This window comes from Pseudoliparis swirei, chromosome 16 (assembly GCF_029220125.1).
Source record: "Pseudoliparis swirei isolate HS2019 ecotype Mariana Trench chromosome 16, NWPU_hadal_v1, whole genome shotgun sequence".
NCBI classification, from domain to species: Eukaryota; Metazoa; Chordata; class Actinopteri; order Perciformes; family Liparidae; genus Pseudoliparis; species Pseudoliparis swirei.
Genome location: NC_079403.1, coordinates 21,692,092 through 21,714,406, shown reverse-complemented (window position 1 = coordinate 21,714,406; position 22,315 = coordinate 21,692,092). Strand labels below are relative to the sequence as shown.

The following is a 22,315-nucleotide window of genomic DNA, read 5'->3' as shown; positions in this document are numbered from 1 at the left end:
TCCTTCGCTGTTCATAACCAGAGGTCGCCCCCTGATCAACACAGGGTGCGTAGCATGTTAGCAGAGCACCTCCATCTGTGTACTGCTGCCTTAAGTGGTCAAGTGAGGAAACTTTTTTGGTTTACTCGCTTGACCATTCGTAGTTTAATCGCGTCATTCGCGTCTTAGAGGGGTGGGGCTTATCTCCGTGGCTTTACTCCGTTTAAACCGTTATCATATCCGCCATCCACCACAGAAGAACTAACCAATATTTCTGCTTTATACTTCTTGTGGACATCGCACAAACGTCGGAACATCTCACGCCCTCGCGTTTAGGTTCATAACATGACCCGTATGCTCACAGCTCGTTGAATTTCACCTACGAGAGTAGCAGCAGCCAGCGTCGGGCGAATTGTTCGCCAAAGTCGAAATATTTCAACTTGAGGCAAATGAGTGAAATTCTTCGCTTCGCTCAATTCGCATCATTCGCGCGCCGCCCGGGGAAAAATTTGCGTCAATGGCAACCATTCGCGCCTGTGCATTGACTTTGCATGGGATCTATTCGCAACGCTTTTGGTGTGGACGCAGCATTAGAGTTTCGTTTTTTGAAGCCGTAATACAGTCTAAACAAATGATTTTCCAATGGACAGCAAACCGCCATGTCTGTGTACAGCGGGAGCTGAGCTTCATACTGAGGGAGCAGCAGAACCGATTGGCAGTATCAGAGATTTTGCTGAGGTGGGCGAGAAAAGACTGAAGTGGCTGAGAGGGGAGAGGGTCAAGTGGGCAGGGAGTTGGGCGGGGGGAGGTCTGTCCGGTTCATCCTCCTGAATGCTATTTCTCAAGAACATCTCAACAGAATTTTTTTCGATTTGGCACAATCGTCCATCTGGATTGATTCGATTATGGAGTTCATATTTCAGTGTTTCTGACATCTGTCATCCTATTATTGCGATATTGGAATTGCATTTAGTGGATTTCTTTAAAAAATGGAACAAACATCCACCTGCACTGAGCCAAAGATCACTGTGACTTTATGCTTTTTAGGACAAGTTTACAAAAATGTCGAATATGATAAAAACCGATGAAGCGATGACCTTTTGGACATTTATGGATGGTACACTACATGACTGATTGGCAGAGGAACACAACTGCGAGGCGGTCATTTTTGTTTTCATGTTTTTTTGTAGCTGAGCACATAGACAGCTGTCCTTGATGGAACATAATTCCTATACTATTGGAGATATGTTCATATTTTTAGAGTGCATTGTTGTTCAGCTGCAGAATGTGGTGTTTTAAATAGGCTAAAGTCTGAATGTGTTTCAACAGTATGTCATCTGAAATAAAGCCACTAAATGCTCTTGATTCAAGATCCATATTGATATCTATAATTGAACCACTTTATCAGTCATTGAATTTAAATGAATCTGGTGTATGATAAATTTACTGACAACACTGAATACACCTTTATTGTAACGTATTGATACTTTTCCCTTCTGACTAAGGATCTTTTTTTTTTAAATAAGTCTCCTTAGCTGCAAAATATTCCACTTTGTTTAAAAGCGAGCCACTTAGTGTGAAATATACCTTTAAATTAGGATTTACTGACTGCGGTAACTCACGAAAGGTGATAGCTGGAAATTCAAGCTTCAAAATATTGGTGTTAAAAAAACACCTTTCCAGGCCTTATGTCTAGAAAGACAATGTACAAATCGTGTGCAAAGTGGAAATAAAATGTGTTATGTTGTTAAATGTGGTTATGTTTCCTTCCCTAGGTGCCTGTAGCGGACACGCCACCAACCATCAGGCAGAATGTCATATGGGTCCATTGATGGAGGGTCCTTAGGCAGTCGCAACCCATTTGGAGGTCCTACGAGTCAGGGCTACCAGCCAGTAGGTAAGGATACACATTGGTTGTCTTTATGCAATTTACAATGTCATTCATTTTTACACAATACAAGGTTATCACTTTAAATGTAAGACACTGGCATCATCTGAAACCAAAGACACCCAGATGATATTCCTTTCCAACAGAATGCACTGCATCGGGAGGTGGAGTCAAATGTTTCCATACACTGGTGACGGAGACTTATGTCATGGCAGTTTGGGGGCTTTGATTATTTCTGCAACTGCGCAAAACAAATAACATTTGTTTCGAGTCAATGACGGAAAGCAAACAACAGACTTACAACAATTTGTAAATGTCGGGGGCATGAAAAGTTTGAAAAGTAATTGAGCTTTACAAGATGACCTTTTAACTTCCTGTCAGTGATTACTGTGACTGTCGGTTACGGTGCCCGTATAGATTTAGGTAGTTTGACTACAAGAATGAGACAAAATCATCACACTGGGGAAGTCCAAAGAGCTCGTATTTGACCAATAAACAACATCACCGAGTGCAATTAATAAAATCTAAATGTATTTGGGAAGATATATAATTAGAAGAGAAGATATACAAGTTAAGACATATATAAATAAAGGCAATGTCAGGTCCCAAGATCATAAGTGCAAACGATATTTTTGTCAGTACAGTGTACTGGTTTCTGTCAGATGTGATCTCTTTTCAAAATAAACTTTAAAAATAGATTTACTGCAATATAACTGGTGTTACTTGAGTAAGAATGTTACTTAAAAAAAAACCTAGGTTATAAAAAAAGTGAACAAGAACAGCGACCTTCTGGGTAAAAGTCCCGTTTTCGTTTGAAACAACCAACTTCTGGTCCACTTTGCGAGGACTTATGATGACGTGGGTGGATTTACATTTAACTTCCTCCTTCGCAGGAAGCGTAAGGTTCAGGCCACAAAAAAACACGTAAGTGAGGTTTGAGGAAAGAGTGTGGTTGAGTTTCTCTTCACCAACGAGTAACATGACCTGTGAGTGACACACAAGACTCACATCGGCAACTTGTTGACCCATCCACCACCCCTCCCTCCGGCCCTGCCAGGACTCTCTCGTTCTTCCACTCACTCTAAGGACGTGGGTGTCTTTGCATCGGCGCTAGTTTGAATCCCGGTGCGCCCCATGAAGAGTCGGACGCCGAGGGCCACTGAACGGTTTGCACCATGAGACACCTCTCACTCCGTTGTTGACCCATTGTGTCATTTACGCATAAAACTGACTGACGAGTAGGAATATGTTGACATTTTCTTAACACGTTATTCATGGTTTTTTTGCTTGGAGCATATTTTCCCGGGAAACAAATGAGACGCTGAGTGTAAATGTTTTATCGATACTTCAGATTCTACTTTAATGTCATTGCAGTACTAGAGCGACAAAATAAAAGTGTTGGCATCTGACGAGAAGTGCAAAGAAGCAGTAAAAGTGCAGTGCAATGTGCTAGATAAATAACAATATAAATAACAGACACGTCGTAATTGATAACAGCATTTTGTATCAATTAATTGTAATACTTTTTGGGAGGCATCTCAGAGGGCGGCAGTATGTGCGCTGAATCTATTTACACTGTGTGGCGTGCAGATTTCACATTGATGAAGTTGGGTTAAGCCAGAGACTCTAAATTAAGATGGAGGGAGAGTGTAAGTAAGACAAATACGATGATCAGTTAACCCTCTGGGGTCCACCGACGCGCCGGCGCGTATAATAAAAAAAAGTTTAATGTATAATACATATTTATTTTAAATAAATAAAAATATTATCTCTTTACACTTGTGCCTTCGGATAACTGTGCCTAATTACATCGAGGGATGAGATTGTTCAGCATTTTTTTAAGTGTCAAATGCAAGTGCCTTTAAAAGGTGAATTTAAGAAATTGGGTAAAATCGAGAAAATGATCCCGGACCCCACAGGGTTAAGAAATAAAAGACAACATTCTAGAGAGAAAAAAGAAACGTTTGTATTGATGTCATTGAGGTTAACGGGAGAATCAAAAGCAGCGTTCAAGTATTTGTAATTTCAGTTGCATGTCAACACTGTTTTTATAAAAGCTAACATGATTTTCAGAAGTCACCCCGTTACCTACGTAAAAGCAAGTAATCAGAATAAGGTGTTACAGTCATCACAACACATCTATTATTCATAAAGACATGAACTACTCGAGCAATCAGCGTATAAAAAACAAAATGCACTGACTATGTGGAAAGATAAGTAAATATGTGATGTGCAAACCAACATTTTCTGTTTGTTCGTTGTCATGTTTATAAACTCTCATTTCTTACCATTGTATATAATTGTCAGTATGTGTCTATGTGTGAGTTGCTCTCAAGAAGAGGGCGCAGGTTTTCACGAGGGTTAAACAAGTGTGAAAAGCTTTTTTTTTTAAACTGCTTTCATTAGCCTCGTGATGGGGCGTGAGCAAGACAGAGGCCTTGAGGCAAAACCTGTTCCCAGCCAAACCCGAGGTATGTGTGTGTGTGTGTCTGAAAGAATGAAAGATTGACAGATGGGGAGAGACGCGTGTGTATGCAGTTCGAGAGATGAACAATGAAAGATGGCAAGGACAATGAACAAATGTTTTTTATGGTGTGGGCGGGACAAAGAGCCATTGGTACAACTCAAGAATATCAATGAGAAATCGAGGAATTCTGCCGTAATCCTTGCATTCACAAAGCTGTGATGTCATTAGCTGCGGACCGCCTCTCCTCCAATCTCACAAAGGCATCCACCGAATGCATTCACAACCATGTCTACTGATAACATAATGGAATATTTCATCCATTTCAGAGCCAATTATCCAAAGCAAAAGAATGGGAGCAACGCATCCTACTGTCCCTACATACATATATAACCCTGCAATGTGTTCCCAGGTCCATATTACCTGAGGGGATGGAGCCTTTGAGGCCAGATCTCCTCAGACGGGTCATTCCAGAGGCGAGGGCTGTGAACTCTTTTCTTCTTTTGAATATTTTTTTTAAAAACGTCACAGCCGTGAGAAGATGCAATCAGGACACCTCACAGGTGTGTCGTTGCCAAGTTCAAGAATCGGGGCGTTCTGAGTTCAAGAATCGGGGCGTTCTGAGCAAGGGCACCGAAAATAAGTGAGTAGGAAGTGAGGGATGCGGCAATGCACCCAGTCCATGAAAGGAGGAGAGGGAGTAACTCTCTAAGATGGCTGTGTGTACATTAATTAATGTGTTCTGTGTAAAACAAACAGGTGCAGGCAGAGCCAATCCCTTTGTGATCGGTTCTCATTATTACATTTCAATCCGACACGGATCAGACTCGCAGTGCAGAGAGAGTTGATCTGTGAGTTCGAGCCGACAGCTTTGGTGATGAGTGGTATTTCCCATTAGCTGTTCATTAGTTTTGAGTAGTGTATAAAAAATGAAACCGTGGCTCTGGAAGACCGAATGGTTCCGAGCTAATTTCGTCTCGCGTCGAGGTAATGTTGACGAGCCTTCACACACCCCGCTGGAGAGATGCTGTGCGACGTGATGAAGAGATTAATTTGTCTCCTCCGGCACGTCTCTGTGCTGACACAGGTACAAAGGTATCACATGGCAGTCAGTCGGTTGGTCCATCACTTTGTTCCAGACTCGAAATATTTCAATATCTGCGGGCAACCCTGTATCATTGTCTTGTTTATATTGTCTTGTTGTTTTTGTGTGTTGTCGTGAAATGTCATCCGAATCCCCTTACTTTACCTCTGGTGGCACCATGGAGGTCAAATACAGACACCGTCAGCCTCTGTCTACAGGCCTTTACGTGACTACAATGTAAACCCATCGGCGTCAAATGAACAGAAACAATCCTCCAGGAGTGTGATGCCATTTTCTAGAGATAGTAAAACCCACCCAAGTTGGGAGGGTCAAACCAACACAGGACTTGCAACCAGGAGACCGGTGTTCTGGTCTGTCTGTGTCCCGAAGTGTAAATGAGCTATTTTGAGACACGTAAATGAAAGGTTATGGTAACCCTAACCCTTTTTTTGTACTTTCGTATATGACATTGTGTACTTATCTTCCATACTTATTTTAAGCCCAATCTATCTCTTTATCAAGTGGTTCCGTTGCCTACCCCTAAGCAGGTGCTGTTTGAATGTATACCCTGACCATGTGTAACATGAATAACCAGTGGGTTAGAAAGAGACTCCAAGGGGTCGGACAAACCGCCGGTCAGTGTGAGAATCTGTTGGATGTTGGATGTTTTATAATTCAGCCATTCATCTCCCGTCAGGATGCATGCTGTTCACTTTGCTGACCGTGTCACTTTTAATTGAGTAGCAGCATCAGGTTGAATCTCCAACTGGCCCAATACTATGGTTCCTCACTTCATACCCGCAAAACTGTACACTCCCATCATCCTCAGCTGCACTGCAGATGTTAACATGCTAACACGCTTAGTTATTGATATTCAGCAGCTGTAATGTTTGTCGTGTTCACCATCTTATGTTAGCATTTCCTCACGTTGAGCTCACGGAGCGGCTTGCATCGCTGTAATCTCTTCAATGTGTTAGAATGGAGGGTTAAGTGTCGGAAATGTTTGAAGATTTCTGACGCTGGTGATTGAGCCAGATTGTAAAATGTTGCCCTTTTCACCCACACACATTCATTGTTAACTAACATGCTGATTGGTATTGTTTGTCACCAAAGTAATTGCCTAGAGTATGCATGTCGCAGTGTGTTTATAGCAATCACAACCTCAGCCAAATCATGAAAAAGCTGAAATTACAGAGCAGAGCCTATCGGGCAATCCTTTGCTGTTAGTGATGAGTTTCATGAATAAGGCCTCAGGTTTTATTATATGTATTATTTGTCCAATGTTCCCTATTTGGCCAGTCAGCTCCCAAATGAATAGGCTCTTATCTGTCTGCTTTGTACTGTGCATTTATAGCAATCACGGCTGGCGGTCGCTGGCACAAGTCTTTATGCTGCAATCCAGAGACACAGTGAAGGAGGACGGGACGCTGTGTCAGAGACAAAATAAACATCGCAGTTCTACTGTACTCATATATGCCCCCAAATATTTCCCCTTCACTCAGGCTGACAGTCTCACTTTCTCATTCCAAGTCTTCTCTTTTGTAAGCAGACAGATGGGAGCCCTCAGTCACCAGAAAGGGGCTCTTTGATCACATCGAAGCCGGGCTACATTATGAGGGATATGGGTGGTGGTGGTGATGGGGGGTAGAGCAGGAGCCTGTCAGATTTGCTGTCTGTTGCTCAGGCTGATCTGAAGGGGAGCTCAGGGACTGATCAAAGCCCAGGTTAAGTCTCTAATAGAGCTGTCTTTTAGGCTAATCTCTCTCCTCCCTCTGCCGGGGAAAAGACTCTGAACCCTCCACTCGGAGAGGCGGCGTGCCACTTCCAGCAGAGCTGGAGTGTTTCATTCGGCATGACAGCCAGCGTAGCTTTTCGACATTAACACATATTGATGCCACTTTTAATAAATGCCGGACTGAAAAAGAAAGGGTGCAAAACACTCACTGTTTATGCTTGACAGTGAGCGTCTCTTGAATGCCTTTTTAAAGATACTCTCCTTTTTGTTTTTAGCACCAAATTGTTTAAATGTTAAAATTTCCCTCTGAGCTTGTCAAGACGATTTTATTGAAATAGCCCAATTGCACAAATCACACATTTTTACATTACATTACATGTCATTTAGCTAATGCTTTTATCCAAAGCAACTTATAAGAAGTGTATTCAACCATGAGTACACACTCAGAATAACAAGAATCAAGAAAGTTACATTTCTTCAAGCAAGCCAAACTACAAAAATAAATAAGTAAGTGCCATCAAGAGCCACTGAAGTGCTAATCTGTTTTTATTCAAGGAAGCCAAACTGTGCTGAGATTCTAAACCGAGAGTTGTGATGTTTCTCAAACTTGTGACCTTTCTTTATATGATAAATTTCTGACATGTTAGAATATTTGGTCCTTTGTAGAACCCCCCCCCCCCCCCCCCGCACATTTTGTGAGTTATCGAGAGAGGCACTTTGTGTAACGAGGTCTAAGACATAATTCATATTTACTCGTGTCTCGGTAATTGCGTTGCTGTTCACTCTTCATTGAGAGACTGGAAGGTGATCAGTAAGCAGAGGTGTGTCTCTTTCAGCCGTCTCACTATTTAACGCACAAAATGCCCCTGTATAAAAAAAAATCGCCCCCAAACGCAATAAACTTGCTATCTCTACATCGGGACAGCCAGAGTCAGGGACGAGCAGGGCATACAGATCAAACGCCACCGGACGAGGTCACCGTCACAGGCTCAGTGGTGAAACGACGATATTCAGCGTTAATGCGGCTCAAACAGACCCTCGTTGTTCTCTGTGACATTAGCTAGGGTGCATGGACGGATTAAGAAATCACGGGCCCCTGGGCCTGGACGTATCAAGGGCCCCCCGCCCCCCCCCCCCAAAAAGAATAAATAATAATAATTTGTGTGTGTTGGGGGTGGGGGTGCTTAGACAGAGCTCTAATGCTATTGTTTTGCACTTGCTTTTTGGATTTCTCCCTACAGAGTTGAAGGGCCCATATTGCATAGCCCCTCTAAAGTCCTATAGATAAACTGAGGGGATAAACACTCACTTGAAAGGTATCATGATGGTTTCTTTCTTGTGTCATCTTCAAAGTGAATGTTTAGGCTATTCTTTAGTTTTTCAGTAGGACTTTTGGGGCCCTGTTACTTACATGAATGACTTAAGCCTAGCATATACCGGCTACGGCGCATCGTGTCATATCATCATATTCATATCAATACAATGTTAACTAGAATGGGCACTCGGTAGAGCACATACCTTCGCATATCACAAGATTGGGCATTGAATTATGAAAATGTTGGCATTAGTTGCATGCCAATTGGATAACAATTGACTGTGCTATGGTAAAAAGATTTTGACCTATCCATGACCTTGACCTTTGACCCAATTGATCCCAAAATCTAATCAAATGGTCCCCGGATAATAACCAATCATCCCACCAAATTTCATGCGATTCAAGAAGATGTTGACCTTTTCATGACCTTGACCTTTGACCCGATCGATCCCAAAATCTAATCAAATGGTCCCCGGATAATAACCAATCATCCCACCAAATTTCATGCGATTCGGTTTAAAACTTTTTTTGTTATGCGAATAACACGCATACAAATAAATAAATAAATACACGGCGATCAAAACATAACCTTCCGCATTTTCAATGCGAAGGTAATAACAGCGACGTCACTCGCAGGCTCTGGTTTAGGGGCCCCCTGAGCTCATTGGCCCCTGGGCCTGGTAGGCCCGTTCGTTAATCCATCCCTGCTAGGGTGCGTTGTTCTCTGTGACGTTAGCTAGGGTGACGCAGTGTAGCAACTGTCTGGCGGTGAGAGCCTTTTAAATGCTGCGTTGTTTGTCGGCGACCGTCATCCGGTTACTCAGGAGGCAATTTGGCCTTGTGTGCCCTTAGTAATTTAGCACACACTTAGCACACCAGTCATAATTCAGTTTGAATGATAACTCAAATTTTCTCGTGGAGGTCTTTGTTGATTTAGAGGAAGGAAATATAACAAGTAGAGGCCAACCGGCTTTCGTGAGTTAGTGGATTTCAATTTGTCCGAGGTGAAGAGTAGTTCATGTAGAAGTTTCAAAAATAACTAATACATATGGGGGGAAATTAACTGATGCATAGAATAAACTAGAATGGGCACTCGGTAGAGCGCATACCTTCGCATATCACAAGATTGGGCATTGAATTATGAACATTTTGGCATTAGTTGCATGCCAATTGGACAAAAATGTATCGTGCTATGGTAAAAAAAGAGTTTGACCTTTCCATGACCTTGACCTTGACCTTTGACCCCAGATAATGGTCCCCAGATAATAACCAATCATCCCACCAAATTTCATGCGATTCAAGAACATTTTGACCTGTTCATGACCTTTGACCTTGACCTTTGACCCGATCGATCCCAAAATCTAGTCAATTGGTCGGCGGATAATAAACAATCATCCCACCAAATTTCATGCGATTCGTTTCAATACTTTTTCAGTTCTGCGAAAGATTTTGACCTGTTCATGACCTTTGACCTTTGACCCAATCGATCCCAAAATCTAATCAACTGGTCCCCGGATAATAAACAATCATCCCACCAAATTTCATGCGATTCGGTTCAATACTTTTTGAGTTCTGCGAAAGATTTTGACCTGTTCATGAACTTTGACCTTTGACCCGATCGATCCCAAAATCTAATCAACTGGTCCCCGGATAATAAACAATCATCCCACCAAATTTCATGCGATTCGGTTCAATACTTTTTGAGTTTTGCGAATAACACGCATACAAATAAATAAATACACGGCGATCAAAACATAACCTTCCGGCATTTTCAATGCGAAGGTAATAAAAACAGAATCGGATGTCGTATTTCGTTACCTCGTAAGTTAAACGGAAATGTGGGGGTTGGCAGTTCAATCCCCGCCCTAGTCGATGTGTCCTTAAAGGGTACCTGTAGTGCAAAACAACAACGTGCTACATCCATTCGGCGCATCAAATAAATCATATTTACCCCGCCGCTATTGTCAACAAGTCACGCATAGCCCGAGGATTTACATTTCTTTGTCAACATTCCGAGTCCGTGGGCGCTGCCATTTTGCTAGTTATTTACTCCAGCTCAAAGCTAACTATGACGTAGAGTCGTTGAAAGGAATTCAGCCCATCCGGAGCCACTTCTACACGCTGCTTCTTGGGATAGATCGGTGGCCTCAAGAAATACACAATCTATATCAGGGGTGCTCAATACGTCGATCGCGGCGACCTGCCAGTCGATCGCGGCGTAGTATTGGTAGATCGCATGACATAAAAAAATTGGCCGCCCCCCTGTCACTTTCTCTATAGCGCCACATTACAGCAGAAGCACGTCATTTCTGTCTCTACGTGTTGCGTTGACAGTCCTCTGCCCGCCGTCTCGTGTGCGGAGCTCCCGACACCGGTTTGCGCGCATCGGGACGGACGGAGCAAAGAAAAGTCACTAGCACCCGAACATGTCGGCGAACATTGCATCAATGAAAGACATCTCCAGCGCTGGCTTATGCGCGATGTAGCTATCAAGCTCACTCTTTTGTGTGAAGCAGATGAGGTCTAATGACACTATATCATCGGACATAAGTTCGTGTTCTTTACAACAAATGCACTCTGTCTGTTTTTTGTGGCACACATTTCCCACAACTGCACCAAACATCCGCCGACTTGCGTGCACGGTCCGCACGGTGAAGCATCTGGACCGGCGGTCCTTCGCATCAACTTCATCTGAATCATCGCTATCATCGCTGTCACAATTCACTAAATGGGGATAGTCTGCTTTTAAAGGTTCAAACAAGTATCCAGTTGCTGAATCAGACAATCTTTCATCGTCCATATTCTCAATCTCTCAGCATTTGTTTGCGAGCGCTCGACGTTGTTTACATTGGTTTCTGAACACATCCGCTGTGGCTGGCTTTCGATCTCTCAACGATTTGACGTCACACCACCCGCGACATATTCAAGCTCCAGTGCAATGTCGCATGTCGGAGTTGAGGACTTTGAACAGCCTAAACTACGTATTGTTATTGAATACTGGACCGTCAGTGCATGAATAACCTTTAGAAACACATTATCTTTTGATCTGGCTACATATTGTTTTGCACTACAGGTACCCTTTAAGCAAGACAATTAACCCTAAATTGCGCTGTGTATAAATGTAACATGAATGTAAGGTGCTTTGGAAAAAAGTGTCAGCTAAATTTAATGTAATAATGAATATATAAAGTGTGTGGCGAGGAGGGATTGAGCTACTGGCTATAACTAACGACACATCATTCTGCCATTTGCGTTCTAGATTATTCAATTAATTATCTAGTCAATGACATTTTTGAAAACAGTGGAAAGATGCACAGCTTTGCGGCGCAGAGACGTCAGTCTGGTTTTATCTGAACAAAAGTCCAAAGACGTTCAGGGACGACGAAGAGAAGCAGCAGTCCCGTCATCTGGAAACGCGGAGCATTCTTTTCAATGGAAAAAATAAATGATGCAACCGAGTTAAGTTGTTTGAATAACTCAAATGTGTTTTTGTATACTTCCTTGCGAGCTCATAATGACTTACCTCTCATCACCGTTCAAAGAGCCTCCACCTGGTTCTCTGCAGCAGACAGCAGAGCGCCGGGTGTTGGACCTGACCCACGGATGTGTCCACATTGTTAGTTCCCCGTGATGAGCTCCCCCCAGAGACGAAGACCTGCTTAACCCTCCTGTTGCCTTCGGGTCAATTTGACCCGATTCAATGTTTAACCCTCCTGTTACCTATATATTTACTGACATATTTTACGCTTGGGGTCAATATGATCCCAGCTATTAAAATCTCCAGAAAATTATTAGAATTAATATTGTTTTCCAAGTTTAAGTGTGAGGTACTTTATGTTTGTTTGTTGACTACCGAAAGAACACCGACATTAAACATTGAATCGGGTCAAATTGACCCGAAGGCATCAGGAGGGTTAATAAGCTCGACCCGAGGACGATGGTGGACTGGGTGTGACGGAGTTGTGATGAGCACTTGCTCCTCCAGCTCCATGCGCTGCTGATGGGGCAGTAAGTGGCCAAAGTGGGTCATCTGTGAGACGGCCACGCATGGAATAATGGGCGGAAAGGGCCATTGATCTCGACTCCATCCTTCTGTGACCCGGCATCCTCACATGAGCCCTTTTTATTGGCTTCACTCGGCCCTCGGAAACTCCTCTGAAGAGCTCTGGAACTATTGATGCCACTAGATGGCAGCAGACTCTGTTCATCTGCGTGGTCATTTTGTAATTGTTAAATCGTTATCTGGCAGTAATAAGCTAGCAATCTGTTATTATAGTGGGATTACATTTAAGGAAGTGTGGATTCCTGGAAATCCATTCATTTTTGCAACTTTGAGAAGACCTGAAAAACACCTTTTATTATTCTCCTGCAACTAACAGGTTCCGTCCTCTTATTGGATTAGAAAGCATTGCGCTCTTCTACACGGCTTGCGTCTCGAACTGCTCAGGGCACAAGGAATCACAGAAAGCATGGAAGCACAGAGAGATGTGTGATAAAGAATTACAGCAAGCCTCAAACTCTCTCCTTATTTTTCAGCAACACTTTACTGTATACAGCTGGAGACCAGCCTCTTTCATTTAATTTCATTGAATCTATATTGTTAAAAAAAAGTCAGCCCATTTATAAATAATAATAATAATTCACAATTATTAGTCACTGGATTTGTTTTACAAAAGTGTCCTTTCAAATATTTCACAATGAAATCCTGTTTTTTTGAGATATGAAGGGAATCTATAACACAAAGACGCTGCAGGGATTTTATTTTGAAACGGACGGAGGAAGTTTTGAGTTCAACTTTTTTTTGTATTCAGTAGTCTGTGGACACAGTATTATTGTTGCTGTGAACTGTGTGGCACATTTATTTTTTACATCTCCACCAGTAATATCTTGACTTCCATGCATCAATCAATCTGCAACTGTTAGCAACAAGTGAGGAAGATGTGGAGCCAGTTGTGACTGTACACTACTCAAATATTCTGTTTAACTAGGGAACACGTCACTGTACAAACGCTACAGATTCTCTGACTTCTTCTAACTTCGAGATGACTCAATATATTTTCATTCAAAGCATGTAAATCTATCCTGACACCTCCTAATCACATTGCTGTGAGTCATGAGCCCAAACTGATTTATAATCTTTTTAAAGAGCCCCTATTCTAACCTCTACTGCCACGCTCTGATCAATAATCAGAATTGTTATGCATTTATTTACTTACTTTTTTTTAAGGGCAAATACTTTTGAAAATATATGAAACAGGAACAGGTAATTGGATTGAGGCAGATCAATATTAGAAAGAATAAAAAAGGACGAAATTGGATAAAGACATATATAATCTAATTTGATGGGGTCTTGTTCCATATCATAATCAGCAGTTTATATTTAATTTCAAATTTGGCCTTCATGCTTCTCTTTAGTTTCTGCCAGGAAAAGTATGTATTGAGCTGTGCTCAGCATCAGGAAAGTGAACAGTCAGTAAGAAGCTGTGAGAATGAGTAAAGACCAAACAATTACATTTGGAGACACGTGACATGTTGGCTTCGTTGCTCTCCTGCTTCCGCAGTTGATGTAACATGAAAGAATACATGATATTAACTACATTTGTATCCCTTTTAATGCCAAAAATAAATTAGACTCACTCACAGGTAAAACTGTTTTGTGGAAATCAAATCTGAACTGGACAATATTTCCGATGGCTGGAAAGAATGAATTCTATATATCATGAACGAAAAAGAAATTCATATTTATCATCGTTGAAATCAATTTGATGACTTGCTTATTTGTGTGTTATCTATGCACATGTTTCTCAAGCTGTTTGCAAGTTGTCCGTCTCCCACCGGGAAGAGGAGCGAGGCAGAAATTACAAGAACGCTTTTCTTCAAGAAATAAAAGTATTCGACCAAATCGCAGCTCATGAACACGACAGTGTTCAGTGAGACCAGAACAAAGCGCTGCATGCTTAATGTTTTTCAGGCATCTATAGGGACACGGTAGGACACTAAACAGAGCAGAACAGCACAGACGGCTGCACGTCGGGTTGATGCTGTACATAACATGCGTGTTTGGTGGTGGGGGAGGGGTGTACGTACGCCTCAAGGTGAATTTTTTATGAATTAATGTCGCTCCTGTGTTCTTCCCAGCTTAATTCACTCATAGGCTTAAAAATAGCCCTGTTTTTCTGTGATGGTGTCCTCACAGTTTGTTTACTGTGGCATCATTTCGGAACTTGATGTACAATCAGACCTGAGTTTGAGCTCGATATACTTATAGCATATCCACCGTGTGACAGCCTTTCTATGTGCTGTCCATTGATTTGGGGGCAATAACCCCAAAACCTGCCGGTGCTATGTGTAGAATCTGGCCACAATTGTAATTTAAAACATGCAACAAGAAATAAAAAAAAATCAACATTAGTTTCTAAAAGGACATAAACAAAAGCTTGGGTGAACGTCCGGTGTTAAAAATGAAGATAATAAATCAAAATGAATCAAAATGTCCCACTGAGACATTAAAATCAATTCAAAATAAGTTTAAGGCAAGAATGTTTCCAACATTTTTTTTGTGGTACTAATAAATACACATGAATAATGCCAGGGGGCATTCTCTAACTGGAATAGTTTCGATTTACTTCTTGAATAAAACCTATTAGTTTTATATACCACTCAAACACATTCCTATGGGCTATGCTTAAATGAGACAGACAGGTCATATGTAGGGTCATTGAAAATCATATATGCCTTTTTATAGAAGCCTGAAAGAGATTCTGTGTTTTAGTATATGTCATCAGTATTGTCTGATCTTCTACAAAGGAGTTTTGTTTACAGATGCGTCCGCTTCGATCGGTTTATGTCAAAGATCGTTTGTGTGTATTGGTCAAATCCTACTGAGACTTAAAATCAAACCTCATCAGCTCCGTCTGCAGGGCCACCTGATGGATTCAGGCCAGCTTCTCGTCCCCTCAGTCAGCTGCTCAGTGGCTAGATTACAGAGTTTTGGAAAGAGTATAATCTGTCCCTCCTCACTGAGGACAGCCAGCCACTGACTGACTTCAAGCATAATGAGATGGGAGCTCTTGATAGATCCCTCTCTGCTTTGAGAGTATAATTGAACATGTTGCAGATAGAACATGTGCGCTATCGACAAACTACTCCATGAGGGCATGATGGCAATTCATCCCTGGCATGCTCAAGACTCTCATTCATTACAGTTGAAGAAATCAGGGCACTTGGTAAAAAGGAGAAGAAGAATCTCAACCCCCCTTCTAAAGTGAATATCATCTATAAGCAGCTTGCTTGGGTTTTATCATTAGCTAATGGTGGTCGGTTCCTACCCTACAGCTTTCTTTCTTCGTAGTTTTCCCGAGAAAAAAAATCCTGAAAACTCTCATTCCCAATCCAAATATTGACTTTGTGCATTCCCATGTTGTCGAAAGGAAAGTAAATTACAAAAATATATAAATCAACTGATTTGTTCCATCTTTACATTAATATTTAAAGAAAGAGAAATCATCTAGGGAATTATTTTTATATCAATTATAAACATCTCTACATGAAGAAAAAAAACATTAAAAAAGAGAAAATCACACACTTAATTACCGTAAGCAATTTTACCAGGCCTTATATCCCAATATTCTCAGGAGTGAAATGTATTTCAGTTAAAGGAACACTTTATAACACACGTAATCAAAGCAAAAACACTTTCAGTAATATATCTTTATACAATGCTTTGTGAATGGGAAAGAAGTTGGTGAAAGTCGAACGCTTCTGCCAGTCCTGAGTGGCGGAACAATATTCAGAGACAATAAGCTTCATAATTGTTGAGAACATAATGTATCACTTTCTACGCATTTTTGCGACACCTTTCCATCATCTTGCAGCAAAAACATAACAAGTCTCCTTGGCAGAAAACCCTAATAATCTCACATCGCTACAGTATCACATAGTCCAGGTGGTTGAGGTGTCCCTGGTTTCTGATCGGCACCAGTGCTACCTTTTGGCACTTGATGGAAAAGCCAAACAGCAGAACCTGGAATTCTTCCGCTGTGCACAGAACCTGCCTATCCTGGTAGTACTGCTCAGTAAAAACCGGGGTCCTTCTGGTCCACTGGCGTCCACCAATCTCTTGGCCTTGTTGATTTCAGTACATGGCGTAAAGTCAGCATCTTGAACCTTCATAGATAGATAGATATACATTTTATTAATCCCAAAATTTTGTCAGTCAGTAGCAGCAACACACAAGAATAAAAATAAAAATAAAAAACACAAAATATAGAGGTGAACTGTTGTAGAGAGCTCATAGCCGCCGGGTGCAGGAATGTCTCTCTCCTTGTGGCAGCGGAGCGTGGAGAGGAGACTGGAGAGAAAGTACCTCTGTCCCTGTAGGAGGTGGTCCGTTGTCCAATATGGACACCAGTTTCCCAGCTGGCAGCCGATGATGGAGCCAGCCTTCCCCAGTTTGTTAAGAAGACTGGGTGTGTCGCTCGATGCTGCTCCCCCAGTTTGTGTTTAGCGTCTTAGGGTCCAACATGGAGAGAGGGATCCTCCTGTTGCTCTCCTGAAGACTTCTTCCCTCTTGGAAGTTTTTCCGGATCCGATGTGAGGTCCTGGGACAGGGCGTATGTGTAAAGATTGTAAAGCCCTATAAGTCAAATTTGTAATTTGGGCTGTATAAAATAAACTGAAACTGAAAATCACTGAGCTTTTTTGCTTTGTTGAATGAGTGTTAAAACCCAGATTGTGCCTCAGGCAATGGGATAAACCTTATAGCATGTTTCCCCAGAAGAGAGTGGATTTCCTCTCTTAATACTTGGGCGAAGGATGGATGCACTTTAGATATCACCGGGTCTCTCGCTTGCTAAACTGGAGTCTGTTGTACGAGTCAAGCCGAGTTTTGCTTTTGACAGGGAGGTTTAGCCGGCCATGGCATCCTGAGGCTCTTGACGGCACTACTTGATTGAGGACGGAGAGGTACCGTCCATTTTGTCGGGGAGATCCTCCTCAAAGAAACCTCCTGAACCAGCGAGCGATATCTCATTGCACACCAAGTTGTCGACTGTCCATAGAGGCAGGGAAGTCCACAGGGTCTTCCTTCATGCCCAGGAAGGTTATCACCCACATGTATCTCAAACATTCATACGGTAATGGCAACCAGTCAAGGTGCCACCTGGCCATCAGGACCCTAAAGTAACTTGGGGTTCAGTGTCTTGTCCAAGGACACTTTGACATGTGGACTGGAACCAGGCATCTTGTATGGACATAGCTGAATTATTTGTCAGCAGGGGTCCTGGGTATAAGTGATGTCACCTCCAGTCAGAAAGCTAAACCAAGGACCTGTAGTCAGGTTAAGCGAGGTGAAGTGCAGATTGATCTCTTTTGTAGCCCCAAGTGAAGACGGGTTTTCCCCTGCGAGCTTGGCATGTGTTTGGAGAGAAGTTCCTGAGGTTGTTCTCGAGAAGACACAGTCCTCATGCCGATGTGTTACTGTCTGTACCAGAACACCTGCTCAACAGCAGCATTTTAACATTTTCATTTTAATTCAGTATTTGGCTCAAAGTCCTGCAACGCCTCCTCAGTACGTGTACTAAGAGCTGCAAGACTCTTATTCTTATTAACATTTGATCATATAATTTCTATTTCTTACATCCTTCAGAAACATTTCCAAAATGCCTCAGCAGGGATATAATGTAGGACAAAATATAAGTTTTGACTGTATCAAACACACTGCTCAAACCACAGAGACCGAATTTGTCCGATAGTGATTTTGTGAAGGGAGTGCCTATCAGTCGGGCTTTGAAGTGGCCTGCTGATACGAGCATGTTAAAGAGTCCACATGTTACGGGAAAAGTTTCAAGTGTGAACAGATAAAGAGCAGCGGAAATGATCCAACCCTGTTACCAAACCCTGGACTGGTTGTGAAATAACCCTCTGCGGATGACTCAACCTTCCAGGGAACACAACGGCTGTAGATGTAGCATGAAATCATAAATGTAGAATTTCTTTGTCGTGGGCGTTAATGTGACTATCCTGTTACTCCCCCGAAAAAGATTGGATTGGGCACAAAGTTTTCCAATTCATCTTTTATGAAACAAGCACAACACATAGAAGCTGCGCAATCTTAAGATATAGACAACCTAATTCCCATTTATTTTGTGAAACAGTAGAGATTGAAAAATAAATATGAAGTCTTTTTAATGTCTGTGACATGTTCTACAGGTACTCTAAGCTGTAGAGATGTTGCTGTTACGATGTCAAAATACTGTGAGAAAAAAAAGTTTAATGTCTACGTTTGCTGTAGGCCAGACCCTGTTGTTATTCCTTTTGGACACAGAAATGTAAAAACTGTCTGACATCGATGAGATTGCGCCGGTCGTCAGGGGTATGACGGCTTCTTGTGAAAAAAGAAACATATATTCCGTTTTACGAGCCGAATTTGAAGGTGCAGTAAATCAATAAATCCACCGTCACTCCAACCACTTAATTCCATTTAATTGTCTCACTGTCCCGCCACCTGTCTCGTCATATAACTTTTTTTTTTCTCGGTAAGGAAACATATTCATACGGCAAGGTTGCTACAGGATGGCCAGTTAACCTTTTAACCTTCTAACTTTAACCTGCTGGAAACTCACTTTGGTCGCTGCCTTGTGTATATAGTTTGTATATATTTTGTTTCCTCTGTATTTTAGTATTACTATTTAGTATTGTTAGTGTTTTATTTGTATTAATGCTCTAATGTGCAGCCGCTGCTGTGATCCTGAAATGTCCCCATTGTGGGACCAATAAAGGATTATCTAATCTAATCTAATCTTAACCCGCGTCCAGCATCATTGCAATATATTCATAAAACATAACCACGCTGTACCAATAACCGGGCCGATGGTGAAGGCAGTCCCGGTGTTGTAATGTGTTCAATGCATTTTTCATTTCCATCCGATTGTGCTGTGAGTACCTTGGTACTGAACACATGCACAGAAATACATTTAGGTCCTCACTGTAGCATGCACACTGGATACCCATCCATCATGCTAAATGAAAGGTGGACAAAGTGTGTGTGTGTGTGTGTGTGTGTGTGTGTGCCGAGATGACATTCAAATTGCACTAAAGGTCCCTCAGTTGAAAAACGACCCATTTCCAAATGTATCACAATCTTGTAATGCTGCTCGAGTGACCGCGAGCAATCATGTTATTACCTGGACGATCTGTCAGCCGAGCTCAGTGAGTAGAGTTAATGACTCGAGATGTACAGTCGAGATCTCACAGATCTTCCTATGGCTGTCTGTTCCTTTTGTTTCTGCCTTCACGGGTTCTCTAAAACACTTTTTGATCCACCTCTCTGCATTTGTGTCTGCGCCCCTGCACTCTTGAACCGCGTCAGAAAAGAAGGAAAGAAGGAAAGAAAATTACGTAATGGCAGTAATTTCAGGGTGCAGTGTTCGACAAAAGGGTGGGTGAGATGCTTGTACGTGCCGCTTTATGTGGGTCATGAAGTTGATCTCAACCACGCTGTAATGACTCCGGGCCATTAACCCTCCCGGTCATTTGCAATGACATGTGCTTTTAACGGCAAAAAAAAAAGAAGGTAAAATGGCGGTGTCCACATAATTTACACGGTAGACTCACCATCCTGCTGCCAGACTGTGGCTTAGTACAATGCCCCCCCCATATGATCATCACTGCGGTTACATTCTGCATTGGAGGGTTCCCGCAGCATTTCATGGCCATTCAGCTTCTTCATGTATTCATTATGATAACAATACACAGGAGATGCAATCACTGGAAATGTCTCTTTTTTTTTGTGTGCGAGTTCTTTGAAATCTTTATTTTTTCTCAAGAATGTAATTGAATTGAAACGTGAAGCTTATATATATATCCCATGAATTCTCAATAAATCTTTCAACTGTGTATTGATAACTGCTGCAGAATATTTTTTGTTGACAGCATCCAACCAACTTTCAGATGTTGTGCTATGCCTTTTTTTTTTTTTTCATCTTGCAAATGTGTTCTACCTAATGCAGATTATTCGTGTAATATTTTAGTACATATATGCTAGAATATGTATTGTGGAAGGTTGAAATTAGTTTTGAGGGACATCATATTTTAATATATTACTGCATTCATTGGGAATTTCTGCCGCTTACAAGTTTTCTTGCCAGACAGCCCAACGAGGAACTTCAAGAGAAACTGCACAGTGGGGAGGAAATACTCTAGACTAACCTTTTGACCTCTACATAAAGTTATGGGATCCATTGTTAACCTAAATATATCAATTGATGCACTTTTTACCATGTGTAGGAATAATGTAAATCCACAGTTTTGCTATAATCAAAAAGAAAGTACAATGTCAGTTGTGTCTGTCTCCGTGTCACATTTGCTGATATCCTGTTTTCTTCTAAGCCACACAGGTCAGCTCCTCAGAACTGCAAGATGTGTTTCAGGAGACCTCCTCCAACATCTTCCAGATCAACGCCAACGGTAAAACGACAACTCGTCACTACAATTGAATGAGTGTGTGCTTTCATTTGTCCTTGTGCTTCAGTCCTGGAATAAAAACACTTTGACACCTTTATGATGGAGGGCATTTTAGACCTGGTGTTACGGCCTCTCGGTTGTCTAGGGATGCACAGGCCGTAACATACAAATGAGGGATACAGCTAAGGGGAGAACAAAGGAGGCGAACAATAAAGTGAAATATTTAAGCAAAATAAGGAATATTTATTTAGAGGAGATAAGGCTTAACAAAAGCGAAACTAAAACAGAAACAAAAAGGCGTCAGGGTCTCCAAGGCCAACACAACTAAACCCCAATGCTAACTTGATAACAAAAGATCCCACTGACCTACCATAGAAGAAAATAAAAATACTGAGCTCCCTGACTGACAACACAGGAGAAAACAGGCACAACAAAAATGGCAGAGAACCCCTACAAGCATGACCCAAAAATACAAATGGTAGCCTACACTTAGGCACCATGCCACAGAATGGTCACAGCTCAGAGGTGGAGGGAGAGAGAGAGAGAGAGAGAGAGAGAGAGAGAGAGAGAGAGAGAGAGAGAGAGAGAGAGAGAGAGAGAGAGAGAGAGAGAGAGAGAGAGAGAGAGAGAGAGAGAGAGAGAGAGAGAGATTTAGATCATTTCTACTATAAGTACTCATCTCTTATCGTATGTGTGCCATTGTGGTCGTTATTTCTCTTCTATTTTTCTGATTTCACAAAGTGTTGAGTGCAACCAGATAAAAGTGTGTATCTTTAATTAAGGTTTGAGTTTAATTGGGACTTGATTTGGTTTTATGGTTAGGAGACAGAATGAATGGAAGGGTTTAAGACTCAAGTTTCCCGTAAACACTCTCAATGTTTGTATTGTTCCTACACACACACACACACCTACACACACACACACACACAATCATGCCCGAATCCACCTGCAAGTGTCTGACAGGAAGCAGCGCGTGAGGCTGGGAAAACATGTCTCAGGTTTTCGGTCCATCAGCACCGCCCCCCCCCCCCGCCCCAGCTGCGTTCTCTTCCCCCCTTCTCTTCTCCCTGTCCACCGACAGCTGCACCTCCAGTCAGACCGTCCAGCTCCAGAAGTGTATGGCTGACACCACCCTCGTTGGATTCATCTCTGATTGGGGATGAGTCCGCCTACAGGTGGGAGAGTGACCGTCTGGCGACTTGATGCAGTCTGAATAACTTAGATCTCAAGACAGTGGAGATGGTTGTGGATTTCGGGAAGAACGCAGCCCCCCCCCACCCACCCCACATCACCCTGTGGGACTCCCCCGTCGACGCTGAGGAGTCCTTCCGTTTCCTGGGCTCCACCATAACTCAAGACCTCAAGTGGGAGCTGAACAAATGCATTTG

The 22,315-nt window shown here is 42.2% G+C and overlaps 1 long non-coding RNA gene across 2 annotated transcripts in view; it reads left to right on the top strand.

Annotated features, from left to right (window-relative positions):
* The window catches only part of LOC130206466 (uncharacterized), a 49,842-nt gene extending 28,902 nt beyond the window's left edge, over positions 1–20,940 (top strand). For both annotated transcript variants that reach the window (XR_008834106.1, XR_008834107.1), the window contains exons 2-3: positions 1,755–1,876; positions 20,853–20,940. This is a non-coding gene — a long non-coding RNA (uncharacterized LOC130206466). The remainder of the gene's footprint in view (positions 1–1,754; positions 1,877–20,852) is intronic.
* The last annotated feature ends 1,375 nt before the right edge of the window (positions 20,941–22,315 follow it).